We start from the raw sequence: 18,788 nt of genomic DNA, 5'->3' as shown, positions 1-18,788 counted from the left end.
TACAGCAAGGAGCAGCTCCTGGATTCTTGCAATTGCCTCAGTGCGCACAGAAGCCCGCTGTCTGCTGCTTGCTTTTTCGCCTTCAGTCAATTACACACTGCTGAACTGAGGCAGGCTGTTCTGCTCTGCTGCTTTTCAGCATCTCAGCTGCCCTTCTGCTCTGTGACAGCTCTCCAGGCTTCTTGCCTTCGCCAGGCTGCAACGTGCCCGCTACTACCCAGAGCTGGCAGGACGTGGGCAGAGAGCACGGCCATCTGCCAGCAGGTTGCAGCTTGCCCAGGAAAGTGCAGTGTCCTTGGAATGTGCAGCAAATCTTATTTCCTGGCAAGGTCGGCTAAGTGAGCAGTGCTGGTACACTTTCTCTTGAGAACTGGAGCGGAAAAGCTTTTGGCTAAGACGTAGGCGACTAGAGAGGCAGAATACGCAGCTCCGGAGCTGGCCGAAAGCAAGTGCCGCTTGCCGGCGTCTTTCGGCAGAAGCGGCGCTTCGGAGCGCACCGCTGCCGCTCCAGTGATCTGTGCGCGAAGTAGCCGCTTCTTGTCCTCCGGCAGCCGGAGATCGCGGTAGCTTGCAAGAGGCGAAGAACGAAGCCGCGAAGAAGCCGGCTTGTGTGCGAAGCTCGCAGACAGCTGCAGGACGGTGGCTGCTGCTCTCCTGCTCTTGAATTCACTTTTGCATGCCAATGGGAGGTGTTCCAGGACAACTTTTCCTGGGTTTTGACATAGTCGTCATGCATCCCACCTTGGAAATTCTTGTTGCTCCCCAGAGGCTCCGAGATGCAGAGAACACGGTGGCAGCTGCTGAAAGAAGGGCAACTGGGAGTTGGTCAAGAAGCAAGAACCTAGGCAGCTGACTGTGCTTGGCAAGGAGCAGCTGCTGGATTCTTGCAATTGCCTTCAGTGCGCACAGAAGCCCGCTGCTCTGCTGCTTGCTTTTCGCCTTCAGTCAATTACACACTGCTGAAGCTGAGGCAGGCTGTTCAGCTTTGCTGCTTTTCAGCATCTCAGCTGCCCTTCTGCTCTGTGACAGCTCTCCAGGCTTCTTGCCTTCGCCAGGCTGCAACGTGCCCGCTACTACCAAGAACTGGGCAGGAGTGGGCAGAGAGCACGGCCATCTGCCAGCAGGTTGCAGCTTGCCCAGGAAAGTGCAGTGTCCTTGGAATGTGCAGCAAATCTTATTTCCTGGCAAGGTCGGGCTAAGTGAGCAGTGCTGGTACACTTTCTCCTTGAGAACTGGAGCGGAAAAGCTTTTGGCTAAGATGTAGGCGACTAGAGAGGCAGAATACGCAGCTCCGGAGCTGGCCGAAAGCAAGTGCCGCTTGCCGGCGTCTTTCGGCAGAAGCGGCGCTTCGGAGCGCACCGCTGCCGCTCCAGTGATCTGTGCGCGAAGTAGCCGCTTCTTGTCCTCCGGCAGCCGGAGATCGCGGTAGCTTGCAAGAGGCGAAGAACGAAGCCGCGAAGAAGCCGGCTTGTGTGCGAAGCTCGCAGACAGCTGCAGGACGGTGGCTGCTGCTCTCCTGCCTCTTGAATTCACTTTTGGCATGCCAATGGGAGGTGTTCCAGGACAACTTTCCTGGGTTTTGACATAGTCGTCATGCATCCCACCTTGGAAATTCTTGTTGCTCCCCAGAGGCTCCGAGATGCAGAGAACACGGTGGCAGCTGCTGAAAAGAAGGGCAACTGGGAGTTGGTCAAGAAGCAAGAACCTAGGCAGCTGACTGTGCTTGGCAAGGAGCAGCTGCTGGATTCTTGCAATTGCCTTCAGTGCGCACAGAAGCCCGCTGCTCTGCTGCTTGCTTTTTCGCCTTCAGTCAATTACACACTGCTGAAGCTGAGGCAGGCTGTTCAGCTTTGCTGCTTTTCAGCATCTCAGCTGCCCTTCTGCTCTGTGACAGCTCTCCAGGCTTCTTGCCTTCGCCAGGCTGCAACGTGCCCGCTACTACCAGAGCTGGGCAGGAGTGGGCAGAGAGCACGGCCATCTGCCAGCAGGTTGCAGCTTGCCCAGGAAAGTGCAGTGTCCTTGGAATGTGCAGCAAATCTTATTTCCTGGCAAGGTCGGGCTAAGTGAGCAGTGCTGGTACACTTTCTCCTTGAGAACTGGAGCGGAAAAGCTTTTGGCTAAGATGTAGGCGACTAGAGAGGCAGAATACGCAGCTCCGGAGCTGGCCGAAAGCAAGTGCCGCTTGCCGGCGTCTTTCGGCAGAAGCGGCGCTTCGGAGCGCACCGCTGCCGCTCCAGTGATCTGTGCGCGAAGTAGCCGCTTCTTGTCCTCCGGCAGCCGGAGATCGCGGTAGCTTGCAAGAGGCGAAGAACGAAGCCGCGAAGAAGCCGGCTTGTGTGCGAAGCTCGCAGACAGCTGCAGGACGGTGGCTGCTGCTCTCCTGCCTCTTGAATTCACTTTTGGCATGCCAATGGGAGGTGTTCCAGGACAACTTTCCTGGGTTTTGACATAGTCGTCATGCATCCCACCTTGGAAATTCTTGTTGCTCCCCAGAGGCTCCGAGATGCAGAGAACACGGTGGCAGCTGCTGAAAAGAAGGGCAACTGGGAGTTGGTCAAGAAGCAAGAACCTAGGCAGCTGACTGTGCTTGGCAAGGAGCAGCTGCTGGATTCTTGCAATTGCCTTCAGTGCGCACAGAAGCCCGCTGCTCTGCTGCTTGCTTTTTCGCCTTCAGTCAATTACACACTGCTGAAGCTGAGGCAGGCTGTTCAGCTTTGCTGCTTTTCAGCATCTCAGCTGCCCTTCTGCTCTGTGACAGCTCTCCAGGCTTCTTGCCTTCGCCAGGCTGCAACGTGCCCGCTACTACCCAGAGCTGGGCAGGAGTGGGCAGAGAGCACGGCCATCTGCCAGCAGGTTGCAGCTTGCCCAGGAAAGTGCAGTGTCCTTGGAATGTGCAGCAAATCTTATTTCCTGGCAAGGTCGGGCTAAGTGAGCAGTGCTGGTACACTTTCTCCTTGAGAACTGGAGCGGAAAAGCTTTTGGCTAAGATGTAGGCGACTAGAGAGGCAGAATACGCAGCTCCGGAGCTGGCCGAAAGCAAGTGCCGCTTGCCGGCGTCTTTCGGCAGAAGCGGCGCTTCGGAGCGCACCGCTGCCGCTCCAGTGATCTGTGCGCGAAGTAGCCGCTTCTTGTCCTCCGGCAGCCGGAGATCGCGGTAGCTTGCAAGAGGCGAAGAACGAAGCCGCGAAGAAGCCGGCTTGTGTGCGAAGCTCGCAGACAGCTGCAGGACGGTGGCTGCTGCTCTCCTGCCTCTTGAATTCACTTTTGGCATGCCAATGGGAGGTGTTCCAGGACAACTTTCCTGGGTTTTGACATAGTCGTCATGCATCCCACCTTGGAAATTCTTGTTGCTCCCCAGAGGCTCCGAGATGCAGAGAACACGGTGGCAGCTGCTGAAAAGAAGGGCAACTGGGAGTTGGTCAAGAAGCAAGAACCTAGGCAGCTGACTGTGCTTGGCAAGGAGCAGCTGCTGGATTCTTGCAATTGCCTTCAGTGCGCACAGAAGCCCGCTGCTCTGCTGCTTGCTTTTTCGCCTTCAGTCAATTACACACTGCTGAAGCTGAGGCAGGCTGTTCAGCTTTGCTGCTTTTCAGCATCTCAGCTGCCCTTCTGCTCTGTGACAGCTCTCCAGGCTTCTTGCCTTCGCCAGGCTGCAACGTGCCCGCTACTACCAGAGCTGGGCAGGAGTGGGCAGAGAGCACGGCCATCTGCCAGCAGGTTGCAGCTTGCCCAGGAAAGTGCAGTGTCCTTGGAATGTGCAGCAAATCTTATTTCCTGGCAAGGTCGGGCTAAGTGAGCAGTGCTGGTACACTTTCTCCTTGAGAACTGGAGCGGAAAGCTTTTGGCTAAGATGTAGGCGACTAGAGAGGCAGAATACGCAGCTCCGGAGCTGGCCGAAAGCAAGTGCCGCTTGCCGGCGTCTTTCGGCAGAAGCGGCGCTTCGGAGCGCACCGCTGCCGCTCCAGTGATCTGTGCGCGAAGTAGCCGCTTCTTGTCCTCCGGCAGCCGGAGATCGCGGTAGCTTGCAAGAGGCGAAGAAACGAAGCCGCGAAGAAGCCGGCTTGTGTGCGAAGCTCGCAGACAGCTGCAGTACGGTGGCTGCTGCTCTCCTGCCTCTTGAATTCACTTTTGGCATGCCCATGGGAGGTGTTCCAGGACAACTTTCCTGGGTTTTTGACATAGTCGTCATGCATCCCACCTTGGAAATTCTTGTTGCTCCCCAGAGGCTCCGAGATGCAGAGAACACGGTGGCAGCTGCTGAAAAGAAGGGCAACTGGGAGTTGGTCAAGAAGCAAGAACCTAGGCAGCTGACTGTGCTTGGCAAGGAGCAGCTGCTGGATTCTTGCAATTGCCTTCAGTGCGCACAGAAGCCCGCTGCTCTGCTGCTTGCTTTTTCGCCTTCAGTCAATTACACACTGCTGAAGCTGAGGCAGGCTGTTCAGCTTTGCTGCTTTGCAGCATCTCAGCTGCCCTTCTGCTCTGTGACAGCTCTCCAGGCTTCTTGCCTTCGCAAGGCTGCAACGTGCCCGCTACTACCAAGAGCTGGGCAGGAGTGGGCAGAGAGCACGGCCATTTGCCAGCAGGTTGCAGCTTGCCCAGGAAAGTGCAGTGTCCTTGGAATGTGCAGCAAATCTTATTTCCTGGCAAGGTCGGGCTAAGTGAGCAGTGCTGGTACACTTTCTCCTTGAGAACTGGAGCGGAAAAGCTTTTGGCTAAGATGTAGGCGACTAGAGAGGCAGAATACGCAGCTCCGGAGCTGGCCGAAAGCAAGTGCCGCTTGCCGGCGTCTTTCGGCAGAAGCGGCGCTTCGGAGCGCACCGCTGCCGCTCCAGTGATCTGTGCGCGAAGTAGCCGCTTCTTGTCCTCCGGCAGCCGGAGATCGCGGTAGCTTGCAAGAGGCGAAGAACGAAGCCGCGAAGAAGCCGGCTTGTGTGCGAAGCTCGCAGACAGCTGCAGGACGGTGGCTGCTGCTCTCCTGCCTCTTGAATTCACTCTTGGCATGCCAATGGAAGGTGTTCCAGGACAAACTTCCTGAGTTTTGATTTTATTTTTCATGCATCCCACCTGTCACCATCCGCTTTTTGCGGGGTGTCGTGATGGTTCTTTTCACCGATCCCAAAAGTGCAAAAAGGCAAACAACAAGGGACTATCAGTTAATCACAACAAATGCACCTTTATTAGGGGCCAAACCAGTAAATGCGATAGTGGGGATCGGAAAGGAGATAAAAGGAGAGAGAGAGAGAGAAGAGGGGTATGGGAATAGCTACCAACACAGGCGAGATCCTCAGTGGTCCGGACGATGGGGATCCGTCTGTCGTGTCGGGGGAGTCTCCGTAGTTCTGGTCGACTCGGGGCTCCAGTTATAGTCCACAGAGGAAAGAGGGGGGAGCAAGTGGAACAACGAAAGTCCATTGTAATCGCCACGCGGGAACAGCTGAGTCCACAGAAACCACCAAAGCAAGACGAATCCAATGAAGAATGAGTCCATTTGAATCACTGAAGGGAAACAGGTCATGTCATTAGTGGTCAGACCACCAATTTCCCCTCCTCCCTGTAGCAGGGGTCTCAGTCTCAGTCCTTGGGAGGAGGGTTCTCATTCTTTGTTTGTCACAGTGGTAACGAGGCAGATGAGGGGTCTTCAATGAAGGACCCCGGGAGTCACCCCAAAAGTTCATTTGGCTTAAGAACGGAGATTAGAAGCAGGCCGCGCATCAGGCTGTCCCGTGCTGGGTCCACGTCAGGTCTTTGCCAAGTCCTTGCCGAGTTCTTGCCAGGCCTTGTTCGGAACAGCTAGCATGACGGTTCAGTGGTTGCACCTGCACTGTGTCCTGTTCTAAGCCGGAACTGCAGTGGAGGAAGGGATTCTTTCTCGTGGCAATCGGAAGGCAGAACGGAAAATGAGGGGCTTCAGACGGGCTCTTACACCACCCCGTGACTGACGATTGCCCTCGAAAGATCTTCATCAGCAGGGTTCCATGGTGTCGTCGTGGAGTCTTCAGGACTCATCAAGTGTTGGCAGCACATTCCAGGGAAAAGGGAAGAGAAAAAGGAAAGGAAAGAGAAAACAGGAAAACTAAGACAATAATTAAATCAGCAATAGTTTGTTTAAATAATAATCAATATTAATCAATTAAACAATAAATTGATCAAATAATAAACCAGTATAATCAATATTAAGCAGTTAAGTAATAAACCTAGTATCATCGATATTACTCAGTATAATTTTATAATCAAGAAACAAAAATAATTAAAACAGTGATTAAAGCAAATCATAAAAGAAAATGATGTAAAACATATCTACCAACCCTATAATCTTCTTGTGTCTACAGTCCTGGGAACATCTATAGTGTAAAGGATGTCGGCCAAGTGGTGTGCATTAATTATAGATGTTAATTTTGTTCATCGTTTCATCATTCTCCAATTTACAATAAGCAAGATTACTGATAAAACAAAACCAATCATAACTAAAATCAGAAGAACAACAACGGGATGGCACAATTTGTTCAGGATACCGGTGGCGGTGGGTGACCACCCGAAAAGGGTATCCCACCACTTGTGCTCGGCATCACTTTCCACCCTTTCTACAACACGATGTATTTCTTGCACATCATGATGAACAGTTACCAGAGTTCTCTGTCCATTCTCCTTGATTTTTCCTAGGATCTCTATTAGATCTTGATGAAGTAATGGTTGCTTTACCAAAGTAAGGTTCATCCCAATGGGAGTAGGCAGTAGCTTGTGAATCAACATGAGATTGGATTCTAAAAGTTCATGTAAGGTAACTGGAGCTACAAAAGAAAAATCACATCCTGCAATTTTAGTAAAGTTGCAAGCACAATAATTTGAATGATTTTTAGTAGCTACTACTGTACTTTCTATAAACACAGTATCACAAGCGGTTCTGAAGCAGGCACGCCCATTGCCTGTAGATACAAGGACTGTTTCAGAAGTCTCGTTAGGATGAATATCAAAATGACAGCTATTTTGTTCTGTGTCTAAACAGATATCTTGAGCTATAATTGCGTTACCTTCACAGATAAACCCTAGTTGTTCTCGGATAGTACAGGACTCTAAATTGACAGTTTGCCATTTGTCATCAATTTGACGGGCCCATTCTCTATGTTCAGAAGGATCGAAAGTGGGTCCATCATGATTTAATCCTAATGCGATGCTAGGGAATATCAAATGCACTGAGGCATTACTTATGGTCAGCACAAAATGCTGTGGCTGTGTTTGTGTTAGGGTCATAGGTAAAATTCACTAAATTCCACCAGGATTGGAAATCTCTTTCAAAGTCAGTGGCACTGTCCCAGACTATTTTCCTAATCTCAGTAGGAAAAGTGCCTTCTTCACCTTCTCTTATAATTGAGGCAGCAACTGACTGCATCCATAATTGAGCCTGGATACAGCTAAGAGCTAAGGAAACATTGCTTTGCGTGGCATTAAGTGCATCAATGATCAATTTTTTATCCTTCACATTTATCTTTTCCCAATTTGGTAGAATGTTTGATAGCAAGCACTGATGTGTTCCCAAGGCCGATAAGGACGACTGCAGTGGTTGCTGTATTTTGGTCAAATCTCTAGTCGTAGAAGCCAATTTATTCATTAATACCTCTGAACTGATTCCCAATTCTGTTCCCACAACACCAGTTATGTCTCTTGGCACCCGCTTTTTAGGAGGGTTCCACTGTCGCAGCCAGGTTGTCCAAGCCTGAAAAGAGGTTTGCAAAAAGGGTGAACAAGCTGGTTGTATTTCTGAGACATAGTTTTGCATCAGCAATTTGACTTGTTTAAGAGACCATGCCGGATCAAATAATATCTGTTGTTGGCCAGTTTTCCTGATTATATATGGTCCAACTTCAAAAATTTTCGGGGTAAGCATAACTGGTGGCTGGGCTCGAGTGGTGGTAGTGGTGCTGGTATAAACCGTAGTAGATTGAGCTACAGCATTTATTATAAACTTAAAAGAAAGCCCTTTGGTGTTTTTTCCCCATAAACAAACCACTTCTGCAGTCTGTGTTAGTGTAAAATTGTGCCAACAATCCTGTACGCTTGGGTGCGTGCAGACCTTTTTGTGCTTAAAGAGAGCCTTTCACTTTTTCTGCATGCTACCACAATTAGTTCAGACCACGGTCACTCAGCTGGTTTCTGGCCATGGGGTTGTGGTAGGATGCAGAAAAGTATTACCAGTTTGATCATGGATTAGGTGGTCTTCATGTCCCTCGGAGTTCTTCTGAAAAAGTAAACACAACAGAATTCTGCCGCCGAGAGGCAGAAAAGTTAGAATGATGGAATTATCCAGCATGTATTTGTCCAATGCTCTTTCCCTAGAGCACCAGAGGCTTCCATGCATATTTATTCAGAGGGGGTTTTAGCACAAGTGCTACTAGTCCTATAGTAAGAGAGGTCCACCAGAACAGGTTGGCCAGGGTCATGAGCTGGATTATTAGGATCATTTGGTAGAGAGCATAGGAGTCAGTGTAGATGCAGACCAAAGAGGAATTCTGTGCTTCTCGTTGAAAAACACGCCAGACAGCTATCAGCTCCCCAGTGTGTGCGCTACCTTCTCCCTCTGTAATCATTTGCTCACCAGAGGAAAAGTGGAGGGCTTCTGCCCTATATTTCCATACTTTTCCTTTCCCTTTAGCAGAAGCATCAGTAAACCAAGAGTTTGCTGATTGTTTGGGGCAGAAAGGAGGGGTTACTTTGATTACAGAGGCAGGTTTGTCCAAGCTCTCAGTTTCTTGGATTGGTAAAGTTTTTACAGATCCTTCTGTCATTGAGAAGAAGTTACAGTAATGTTCAAGCTGAGCATACCACTTTCTCACTAAGGCCCTCTGGGCCACCCCGTCAGGAGGGGGAGTCCCACTAGTGGCTGTCTTAATAACCTTGAAGGGGCCTCTCAATACAATTGGTTGTTTTCGTGCAATTTTTTCTACTTCTAGGAAAGCTAAGATAACCATCAACAATCCTTTTTCCCAGGTAGTGTATCTTTTCTCAGCATCTTTGGAACCACGGGAGTAAAAACCAACAGGTCTTGTCAGACCCTCAGCACCCCGCTGCCATATGTGTACTGACAGCCCTGAAGAGGCAAATCCCCATTCCACCTGGAAAGGATCTGTAGGATGGATAGGGGTCTGCAACTGCTTGATGAGCTGTTGCTTCAAAAATCAGCAATTGCAATGCTGACTCCTGAGAAAGACTCCAATCCCATTTCACCCCTTTCCTCAACAAGTCATAAAGGGGAACAAATGGGTCCTTCTGCTTACTAGGAAATCTATCTGGTCTTTCTACAGGAGATACAGCTGCTATCGTTTTTTGGAAGGAGAATTGCTGTAGGTTTGAGTGATTCTGGAAGCCCACAAATTCAAGGGGTCGTTATCTCGGGCTTCACAGGTAATTGCATCAGGGATTCAAAGCCAGGAATTAATTTCTTTTTGAGAGTCATTTGCAGGCAAGCAGCTTTGTGCACATTTTCCAAGAGTTGGTCGGGGGTACTAATTCTAGCTATGGGATCTCCCCTTTCCAAGGGGCTTGTTCCCCGGCCCAAAAAGCTGCACGCTGTGTCAGGGACCATGTGTCACCTTTCTCTCCTGTTGTTAAGAAGACACCATGTCCCCAGTACCCACCGGCTTCCTGTTCAGTTAATTGAATTTGATCACCACCAGTGAGGGACACCCGGAAAACATATTCTGTTTCTGATTCATGTGGAGGGTGTCCATATTCCCTTTTAAGCTTAGCTAGCTCAGTGGCAGTGTTTAGTTGTGATGGTATGTGTTTGGTTGTGATGTGAGGTTGGAGATCATCATCACTGAGATAGCTATACACTGAGATAGTTTTAATCAAGGGTCTCAAGTGATGGCAGCAATGTTCCCCACAATTACTTGCTGCTTCAAGTTCTTGATGAGGATAGATTTGTTTCATGTGAGGAGTTTCCTTCTCCTCAGGCTCTGTAGAGGAATCAGCATGATGTGATTTGTTAACATGTTCCTCTGTTAAGGCAGCTCGCAATGCATAGATCACATCTTTTGCTTCATAGAACTGTTTTTGCAAAATTTCAACTAGATTTTGAAGGGAGTCTATTAGAGCATGTTCCTCACTTCTTCGCTCGAAGCCATTTTCTATAGCTGCCGTAAGACAAGCTCCCAAAACTGAGCATAAGAGAATTTTCTTTTTGCCCAATTTGAATTTTGTTTCATGTTGTAATGAACACACTCTATCAATAACATTTTCTAAGTTCAACCAATTACTCTGTGCCCATTTTTCTCCTTCCGTAGAAGGTCTGGCATTGTGTTTGGCTAGTGGTGCATAAAATTCAGCTTTAATTTCGAGGCTAAGATTGTCACTCATTTTGTGAAGGGACCAAAACCACGACAGGGAGCTACAAACTTAAGTTCCACAAAACTACACAGCCCTCGCTGTGTCACCCTTCGCTTCCCTGGCTGGGTGAAAGGACAATAATCTGCCTGGGAGACTCTGCTTAGTTGCTTCAAGTTGTCCCTTCCTTCCCAGACCAGATACACACAACAACAACAAAACAACAGTGTCCTGCCTTTTGCACTAAGGGATCCTTTATAAATTTCCAAAGACAGTGTGGGTGCCTTTTCAGCTGCAACCCTTCCGTCTAGACAGAAATCCTGTCCGTGACACCAATTTTAATGTCACGGTCCGCTTCTTGCGGGGTGTCGTGATGGTTCTTTTCACCGATCCCAAAAGTGCAAAAAAGGCAAACAACAAGGGACTGTCAGTTAATCATAAGAAATGCACCTTTATTAGGGGCCAAAAGAGTAAATGCGATAGTGGGGGATTAGAAAGGAGATAGAAGGATAGAGAGAGAGAAGAGGGGTATGGGAATAGCTACCAACACAGGCGAGATCCTCAGTGGTCCGGACGATGGGATCCGTCTGTCGTGTCGGGGGAGTCTCCGAAGTTCTGGTCGAACTCAGGACTATAACTCAGGGATCCAGTTATAGTCCACAGAGGAAAGAGGGGGAAACAAGTGTAACAATGAAAGTCCATTGTAATCGCCACGCAGGAACAGGTGAGTCCACAGAAACCACCAAAGCAAGACGAATCCAATGAAGAATGAGTCCATTAAAATTACTGAAGGGAAACAGGTCATGTCATTAGTGGTCAGACCACCAATTTCCCCTCCTGCCTGTAGTAGGCGTCTCAGTCTCAGCCCTTGGGAGGAGGGTTCTCATTCTTTCTTTGTCACAATGGTAACGAGGCAGATGAAGGGTCTTCAATGAAGAACCACGGGAGTCACCCCAAAAGTTCGTTCGGCTTAAGAACGGAGATTAGAAGAGAAGCAGGCCGCGCATCACGCGGTCCCGTGCTGGCTCCATGTCAGGTCTTTGCCAAGTCCTTGCCGAGTTCTTGCCAGGCCTTGTTCGGAACAGCTAGCATGACGGTTCAGTGGTTGCACCTGCACTGTGTCCTGTTCTAAGCCGGAACTGCAGTGGAGGAAGGGATTCTTTCTTGTGGGAATCGGAAGGCAGAATGGAAAATGAGGGGCTTCAGACGGGCTCTTACAGCAAGGAGCAGCTCCTGGATTCTTGCAATTGCCTTCAGTGCGCACAGAAGCCCGCTGTTCTGCTGCTTGCTTTTTCGCCTTCAGTCAATTACACACTGCTGAAGCTGAGGCAGGCTGTTCTGCTCTGCTGCTTTTCAGCATCTCAGCTGCCCTTCTGGTCTGTGACAGCTCTCCAGGCTTCTTGCCTTCGCCAGGCTGCAACGTGCCCGCTTACTACCCAGCGCTGGGCAGGAGTGGGCAGAGAGCACGGCCACCTGCCAGCAGGTTGCAGCTTGCCCAGGAAAGTGCAGTGTCCTTGGAATGTGCAGCAAATCTTATTTCCTGGCAAGGTCGGGCTAAGTGAGCAGTGCTGGTACACTTCCTCTTTGAGAACTGTAGCGTAAAAGTTTTTGGCTAAGACGTAGGCGACTAGAGAGGCAGAATACGCAGCTCCGGAGCTGGCCGAAAGCAAGTGCCGCTTGCCGGCGTCTTTCGGCAGAAGCGGCGCTTCGGAGCGCACCGCTGCCGCTCCAGTGATCTGTGCGCGAAGTAGCCGCTTCTTGTCCTCCGGCAGCCGGAGATCGCGGTAGCTTGCAAGAGGCGAAGAACGAAGCCGCGAAGAAGCCGGCTTGTGTGCGAAGCTCGCAGACAGCTGCAGGACGGTGGCTGCTGCTCTCCTGCCTCTTGAATTCACTTTTGGCATGCCAATGGGAGGTGTTCCAGGACAACTTTCCTGGGTTTTGACATAGTCGTCATGCATCCCACCTTGGAAATTCTTGTTGCTCCCCAGAGGCTCCGAGATGCAGAGAACACGGTGGCAGCTGCTGAAAAGAAGGGCAACTGGGAGTTGGTCAAGAAGCAAGAACCTAGGCAGCTGACTGTGCTTGGCAAGGAGCAGCTGCTGGATTCTTGCAATTGCCTTCAGTGCGCACAGAAGCCCGCTGCTCTGCTGCTTGCTTTTTCGCCTTCAGTCAATTACACACTGCTGAAGCTGAGGCAGGCTGTTCAGCTTTGCTGCTTTTCAGCATCTCAGCTGCCCTTCTGCTCTGTGACAGCTCTCCAGGCTTCTTGCCTTCGCCAGGCTGCAACGTGCCCTCTACTACCAAGAACTGGGCAGGAGTGGGCAGAGAGCACGGCCATCTGCCAGCAGGTTGCAGCTTGCCCAGGAAAGTGCAGTGTCCTTGGAATGTGCAGCAAATCTTATTTCCTGGCAAGGTCGGGCTAAGTGAGCAGTGCTGGTACACTTTCTCCTTGAGAACTGGAGCGGAAAAGCTTTTGGCTAAGATGTAGGCGACTAGAGAGGCAGAATACGCAGCTCCGGAGCTGGCCGAAAGCAAGTGCCGCTTGCCGGCGTCTTTCGGCAGAAGCGGCGCTTCGGAGCGCACCGCTGCCGCTCCAGTGATCTGTGCGCGAAGTAGCCGCTTCTTGTCCTCCGGCAGCCGGAGATCGCGGTAGCTTGCAAGAGGCGAAGAACGAAGCCGCGAAGAAGCCGGCTTGTGTGCGAAGCTCGCAGACAGCTGCAGGACGGTGGCTGCTGCTCTCCTGCCTCTTGAATTCACTTTTGGCATGCCAATGGGAGGTGTTCCAGGACAACTTTCCTGGGTTTTGACATAGTCGTCATGCATCCCACCTTGGAAATTCTTGTTGCTCCCCAGAGGCTCCGAGATGCAGAGAACACGGTGGCAGCTGCTGAAAAGAAGGGCAACTGGGAGTTGGTCAAGAAGCAAGAACCTAGGCAGCTGACTGTGCTTGGCAAGGAGCAGCTGCTGGATTCTTGCAATTGCCTTCAGTGCGCACAGAAGCCCGCTGCTCTGCTGCTTGCTTTTTCGCCTTCAGTCAATTACACACTGCTGAAGCTGAGGCAGGCTGTTCAGCTTTGCTGCTTTTCAGCATCTCAGCTGCCCTTCTGCTCTGTGACAGCTCTCCAGGCTTCTTGCCTTCGCCAGGCTGCAACGTGCCCGCTACTACCAGAGCTGGGCAGGAGTGGGCAGAGAGCACGGCCATCTGCCAGCAGGTTGCAGCTTGCCCAGGAAAGTGCAGTGTCCTTGGAATGTGCAGCAAATCTTATTTCCTGGCAAGGTCGGGCTAAGTGAGCAGTGCTGGTACACTTTCTCCTTGAGAACTGGAGCGGAAAAGCTTTTGGCTAAGATGTAGGCGACTAGAGAGGCAGAATACGCAGCTCCGGAGCTGGCCGAAAGCAAGTGCCGCTTGCCGGCGTCTTTCGGCAGAAGCGGCGCTTCGGAGCGCACCGCTGCCGCTCCAGTGATCTGTGCGCGAAGTAGCCGCTTCTTGTCCTCCGGCAGCCGGAGATCGCGGTAGCTTGCAAGAGGCGAAGAACGAAGCCGCGAAGAAGCCGGCTTGTGTGCGAAGCTCGCAGACAGCTGCAGGACGGTGGCTGCTGCTCTCCTGCCTCTTGAATTCACTTTTGGCATGCCAATGGGAGGTGTTCCAGGACAACTTTCCTGGGTTTTGACATAGTCGTCATGCATCCCACCTTGGAAATTCTTGTTGCTCCCCAGAGGCTCCGAGATGCAGAGAACACGGTGGCAGCTGCTGAAAAGAAGGGCAACTGGGAGTTGGTCAAGAAGCAAGAACCTAGGCAGCTGACTGTGCTTGGCAAGGAGCAGCTGCTGGATTCTTGCAATTGCCTTCAGTGCGCACAGAAGCCCGCTGCTCTGCTGCTTGCTTTTTCGCCTTCAGTCAATTACACACTGCTGAAGCTGAGGCAGGCTGTTCAGCTTTGCTGCTTTTCAGCATCTCAGCTGCCCTTCTGCTCTGTGACAGCTCTCCAGGCTTCTTGCCTTCGCCAGGCTGCAACGTGCCCGCTACTACCAGAGCTGGGCAGGAGTGGGCAGAGAGCACGGCCATCTGCCAGCAGGTTGCAGCTTGCCCAGGAAAGTGCAGTGTCCTTGGAATGTGCAGCAAATCTTATTTCCTGGCAAGGTCGGGCTAAGTGAGCAGTGCTGGTACACTTTCTCCTTGAGAACTGGAGCGGAAAAGCTTTTGGCTAAGATGTAGGCGACTAGAGAGGCAGAATACGCAGCTCCGGAGCTGGCCGAAAGCAAGTGCCGCTTGCCGGCGTCTTTCGGCAGAAGCGGCGCTTCGGAGCGCACCGCTGCCGCTCCAGTGATCTGTGCGCGAAGTAGCCGCTTCTTGTCCTCCGGCAGACGGAGATCGCGGTAGCTTGCAAGAGGCGAAGAACGAAGCCGCGAAGAAGCCGGCTTGTGTGCGAAGCTCGCAGACAGCTGCAGGACGGTGGCTGCTGCTCTCCTGTCTCTTGAATTCACTTTTGGCATGCCAATGGGAGATGTTCCAGGACAACTTTCCTGGGTTTGACATAGTCGTCATGCATCCCACCTTGGAAATTCTTGTTGCTCCCCAGAGGCTCCGAGATGCAGAGAACACGGTGGCAGCTGCTGAAAAGAAGGGCAACTGGGAGTTGGTCAAGAAGCAAGAACCTAGGCAGCTGACTGTGCTTGGCAAGGAGCAGCTGCTGGATTCTTGCAATTGCCTTCAGTGCGCACAGAAGCCCGCTGCTCTGCTGCTTGCTTTTTCGCCTTCAGTCAATTACACACTGCTGAAGCTGAGGCAGGCTGTTCAGCTTTGCTGCTTTTCAGCATCTCAGCTGCCCTTCTGCTCTGTGACAGCTCTCCAGGCTTCTTGCCTTCGCCAGGCTGCAACGTGCCCGCTACTAGCCAGAGCTGGGCAGGAGTGGGCAGAGAGCACGGCCATCTGCCAGCAGGTTGCAGCTTGCCCAGGAAAGTGCAGTGTCCTTGGAATGTGCAGCAAATCTTATTTCCTGGCAAGGTCGGGCTAAGTGAGCAGTGCTGGTACACTTTCTCCTTGAGAACTGGAGCGGAAAAGCTTTTGGCTAAGATGTAGGCGACTAGAGAGGCAGAATACGCAGCTCCGGAGCTGGCCGAAAGCAAGTGCCGCTTGCCGGCGTCTTTCGGCAGAAGCGGCGCTTCGGAGCGCACCGCTGCCGCTCCAGTGATCTGTGCGCGAAGTAGCCGCTTCTTGTCCTCCGGCAGCCGGAGATCGCGGTAGCTTGCAAGAGGCGAAGAACGAAGCCGCGAAGAAGCCGGCTTGTGTGCGAAGCTCGCAGACAGCTGCAGGACGGTGGCTGCTGCTCTCCTGCCTCTTGAATTCACTTTTGGCATGCCAATGGGAGGTGTTCCAGGACAACTTTCCTGGGTTTTGACATAGTCGTCATGCATCCCACCTTGGAAATTCTTGTTGCTCCCCAGAGGCTCCGAGATGCAGAGAACACGGTGGCAGCTGCTGAAAAGAAGGGCAACTGGGAGTTGGTCAAGAAGCAAGAACCTAGGCAGCTGACTGTGCTTGGCAAGGAGCAGCTGCTGGATTCTTGCAATTGCCTTCAGTGCGCACAGAAGCCCGCTGCTCTGCTGCTTGCTTTTTCGCCTTCAGTCAATTACACACTGCTGAAGCTGAGGCAGGCTGTTCAGCTTTGCTGCTTTTCAGCATCTCAGCTGCCCTTCTGCTCTGTGACAGCTCTCCAGGCTTCTTGCCTTCGCCAGGCTGCAACGTGCCCGCTACTAGCCAGAGCTGGGCAGGAGTGGGCAGAGAGCACGGCCATTTGCCAGCAGGTTGCAGCTTGCCCAGGAAAGTGCAGTGTCCTTGGAATGTGCAGCAAATCTTATTTCCTGGCAAGGTCGGGCTAAGTGAGCAGTGCTGGTACACTTTCTCCTTGAGAACTGGAGCGGAAAAGCTTTTGGCTAAGATGTAGGCGACTAGAGAGGCAGAATACGCAGCTCCGGAGCTGGCCGAAAGCAAGTGCCGCTTGCCGGCGTCTTTCGGCAGAAGCGGCGCTTCGGAGCGCACCGCTGCCGCTCCAGTGATCTGTGCGCGAAGTAGCCGCTTCTTGTCCTCCGGCAGCCGGAGATCGCGGTAGCTTGCAAGAGGCGAAGAACGAAGCCGCGAAGAAGCCGGCTTGTGTGCGAAGCTCGCAGACAGCTGCAGGACGGTGGCTGCTGCTCTCCTGCCTCTTGAATTCACTCTTGGCATGCCAATGGAAGGTGTTCCAGGACAAACTTCCTGAGTTTTGATTTTATTTTTCATGCATCCCACCTGTCACCATCCGCTTTTTGCGGGGTGTCGTGATGGTTCTTTTCACCGATCCCAAAAGTGCAAAAAGGCAAACAACAAGGGACTATCAGTTAATCACAACAAATGCACCTTTATTAGGGGCCAAACCAGTAAATGCGATAGTGGGGATCGGAAAGGAGATAAAAGGAGAGAGAGAGAGAGAAGAGGGGTATGGGAATAGCTACCAACACAGGCGAGATCCTCAGTGGTCCGGACGATGGGGATCCGTCTGTCGTGTCGGGGGAGTCTCCGTAGTTCTGGTCGACTCGGGGCTCCAGTTATAGTCCACAGAGGAAAGAGGGGGGAGCAAGTGGAACAACGAAAGTCCATTGTAATCGCCACGCGGGAACAGCTGAGTCCACAGAAACCACCAAAGCAAGACGAATCCAATGAAGAATGAGTCCATTTGAATCACTGAAGGGAAACAGGTCATGTCATTAGTGGTCAGACCACCAATTTCCCCTCCTCCCTGTAGCAGGGGTCTCAGTCTCAGTCCTTGGGAGGAGGGTTCTCATTCTTTGTTTGTCACAGTGGTAACGAGGCAGATGAGGGGTCTTCAATGAAGGACCCCGGGAGTCACCCCAAAAGTTCATTTGGCTTAAGAACGGAGATTAGAAGCAGGCCGCGCATCAGGCTGTCCCGTGCTGGGTCCACGTCAGGTCTTTGCCAAGTCCTTGCCGAGTTCTTGCCAGGCCTTGTTCGGAACAGCTAGCATGACGGTTCAGTGGTTGCACCTGCACTGTGTCCTGTTCTAAGCCGGAACTGCAGTGGAGGAAGGGATTCTTTCTCGTGGCAATCGGAAGGCAGAACGGAAAATGAGGGGCTTCAGACGGGCTCTTACACCACCCCGTGACTGACGATTGCCCTCGAAAGATCTTCATCAGCAGGGTTCCATGGTGTCGTCGTGGAGTCTTCAGGACTCATCAAGTGTTGGCAGCACATTCCAGGGAAAAGGGAAGAGAAAAAGGAAAGGAAAGAGAAAACAGGAAAACTAAGACAAGAATTAAATCAGCAATAGTTTGTTTAAATAATAATCAATATTAATCAATTAAACAATAAATTGATCAAATAATAAACCAGTATAATCAATATTAAGCAGTAAAGTAATAAACCTAGTATCATCGATATTACTCAGTATAATTTTATAATCAAGAAACAAAAATAATTAAAACAGTGATTAAAGCAAATCATAAAAGAAAATGATGTAAAACATATCTACCAACCCTATAATCTTCTTGTGTCTACAGTCCTGGGAACATCTATAGTGTAAAGGATGTCGGCCAAGTGGTGTGCATTAATTATAGATGTTAATTTTGTTCATCGTTTCATCATTCTCCAATTTACAATAAGCAAGATTACTGATAAAACAAAACCAATCATAACTAAAATCAGAAGAACAACAACGGGATGGCACAATTTGTTCAGGATACCGGTGGCGGTGGGTGACCACCCGAAAAGGGTATCCCACCACTTGTGCTCGGCATCACTTTCCACCCTTTCTACAACACGATGTATTTCTTGCACATCATGATGAACAGTTACCAGAGTTCTCTGTCCATTCTCCTTGATTTTTCCTAGGATCTCTATTAGATCTTGATGAAGTAATGGTTGCTTTACCAAAGTAAGGTTCATCCCAATGGGAGTAGGCAGTAGCTTGTGAATCAACATGAGATTGGATTCTAAAAGTTCATGTAAGGTAACTGGAGCTACAAAAGAAAAATCACATCCTGCAATTTTAGTAAAGTTGCAAGCACAATAATTTGAATGATTTTTAGTAGCTACTACTGTACTTTCTATAAACACAGTATCACAAGCGGTTCTGAAGCAGGCACGCCCATTGCCTGTAGATACAAGGACTGTTTCAGAAGTCTCGTTAGGATGAATATCAAAATGACAGCTATTTTGTTCTGTGTCTAAACAGATATCTTGAGCTATAATTGCGTTACCTTCACAGATAAACCCTAGTTGTTCTCGGATAGTACAGGACTCTAAATTGACAGTTTGCCATTTGTCATCAATTTGACGGGCCCATTCTCTATGTTCAGAAGGATCGAAAGTGGGTCCATCATGATTTAATCCTAATGCGATGCTAGGGAATATCAAATGCACTGAGGCATTACTTATGGTCAGCACAAAATGCTGTGGCTGTGTTTGTGTTAGGGTCATA

At 50.8% G+C, this 18,788-nt stretch overlaps 3 long non-coding RNA genes across 3 annotated transcripts; all 3 read right to left on the bottom strand.

The window, feature by feature from the left end:
• Positions 1–5,153: 5,153 nt before the first annotated feature.
• On the bottom strand, positions 5,154–7,233 carry LOC128796704 (uncharacterized). Its single transcript, XR_008433868.1, has 2 exons — positions 6,625–7,233; positions 5,154–6,001 (listed from the first exon to the last, which is right to left on the bottom strand). It is a non-coding gene; the product is annotated as an uncharacterized LOC128796704 (long non-coding RNA).
• A 115-nt stretch (positions 7,234–7,348) lies between these two features.
• LOC128796705 (uncharacterized) lies at positions 7,349–10,898 on the bottom strand. Its single transcript, XR_008433869.1, has 3 exons — positions 10,862–10,898; positions 8,188–8,233; positions 7,349–7,711 (listed from the first exon to the last, which is right to left on the bottom strand). It is a non-coding gene; the product is annotated as an uncharacterized LOC128796705 (long non-coding RNA).
• A 5,794-nt stretch (positions 10,899–16,692) lies between these two features.
• On the bottom strand, positions 16,693–18,772 carry LOC128796698 (uncharacterized). Its single transcript, XR_008433866.1, has 2 exons — positions 18,164–18,772; positions 16,693–17,540 (listed from the first exon to the last, which is right to left on the bottom strand). It is a non-coding gene; the product is annotated as an uncharacterized LOC128796698 (long non-coding RNA).
• Between the last annotated feature and the right edge of the window lie 16 nt (positions 18,773–18,788).

This window comes from Vidua chalybeata, chromosome 17, assembly GCF_026979565.1.
Source record: "Vidua chalybeata isolate OUT-0048 chromosome 17, bVidCha1 merged haplotype, whole genome shotgun sequence".
NCBI lineage: Eukaryota > Metazoa > Chordata > Aves > Passeriformes > Viduidae > Vidua > Vidua chalybeata.
Note: the sequence above shows the minus strand (reverse complement) of the source record. Positions and strands in the feature narration are given on the sequence as shown.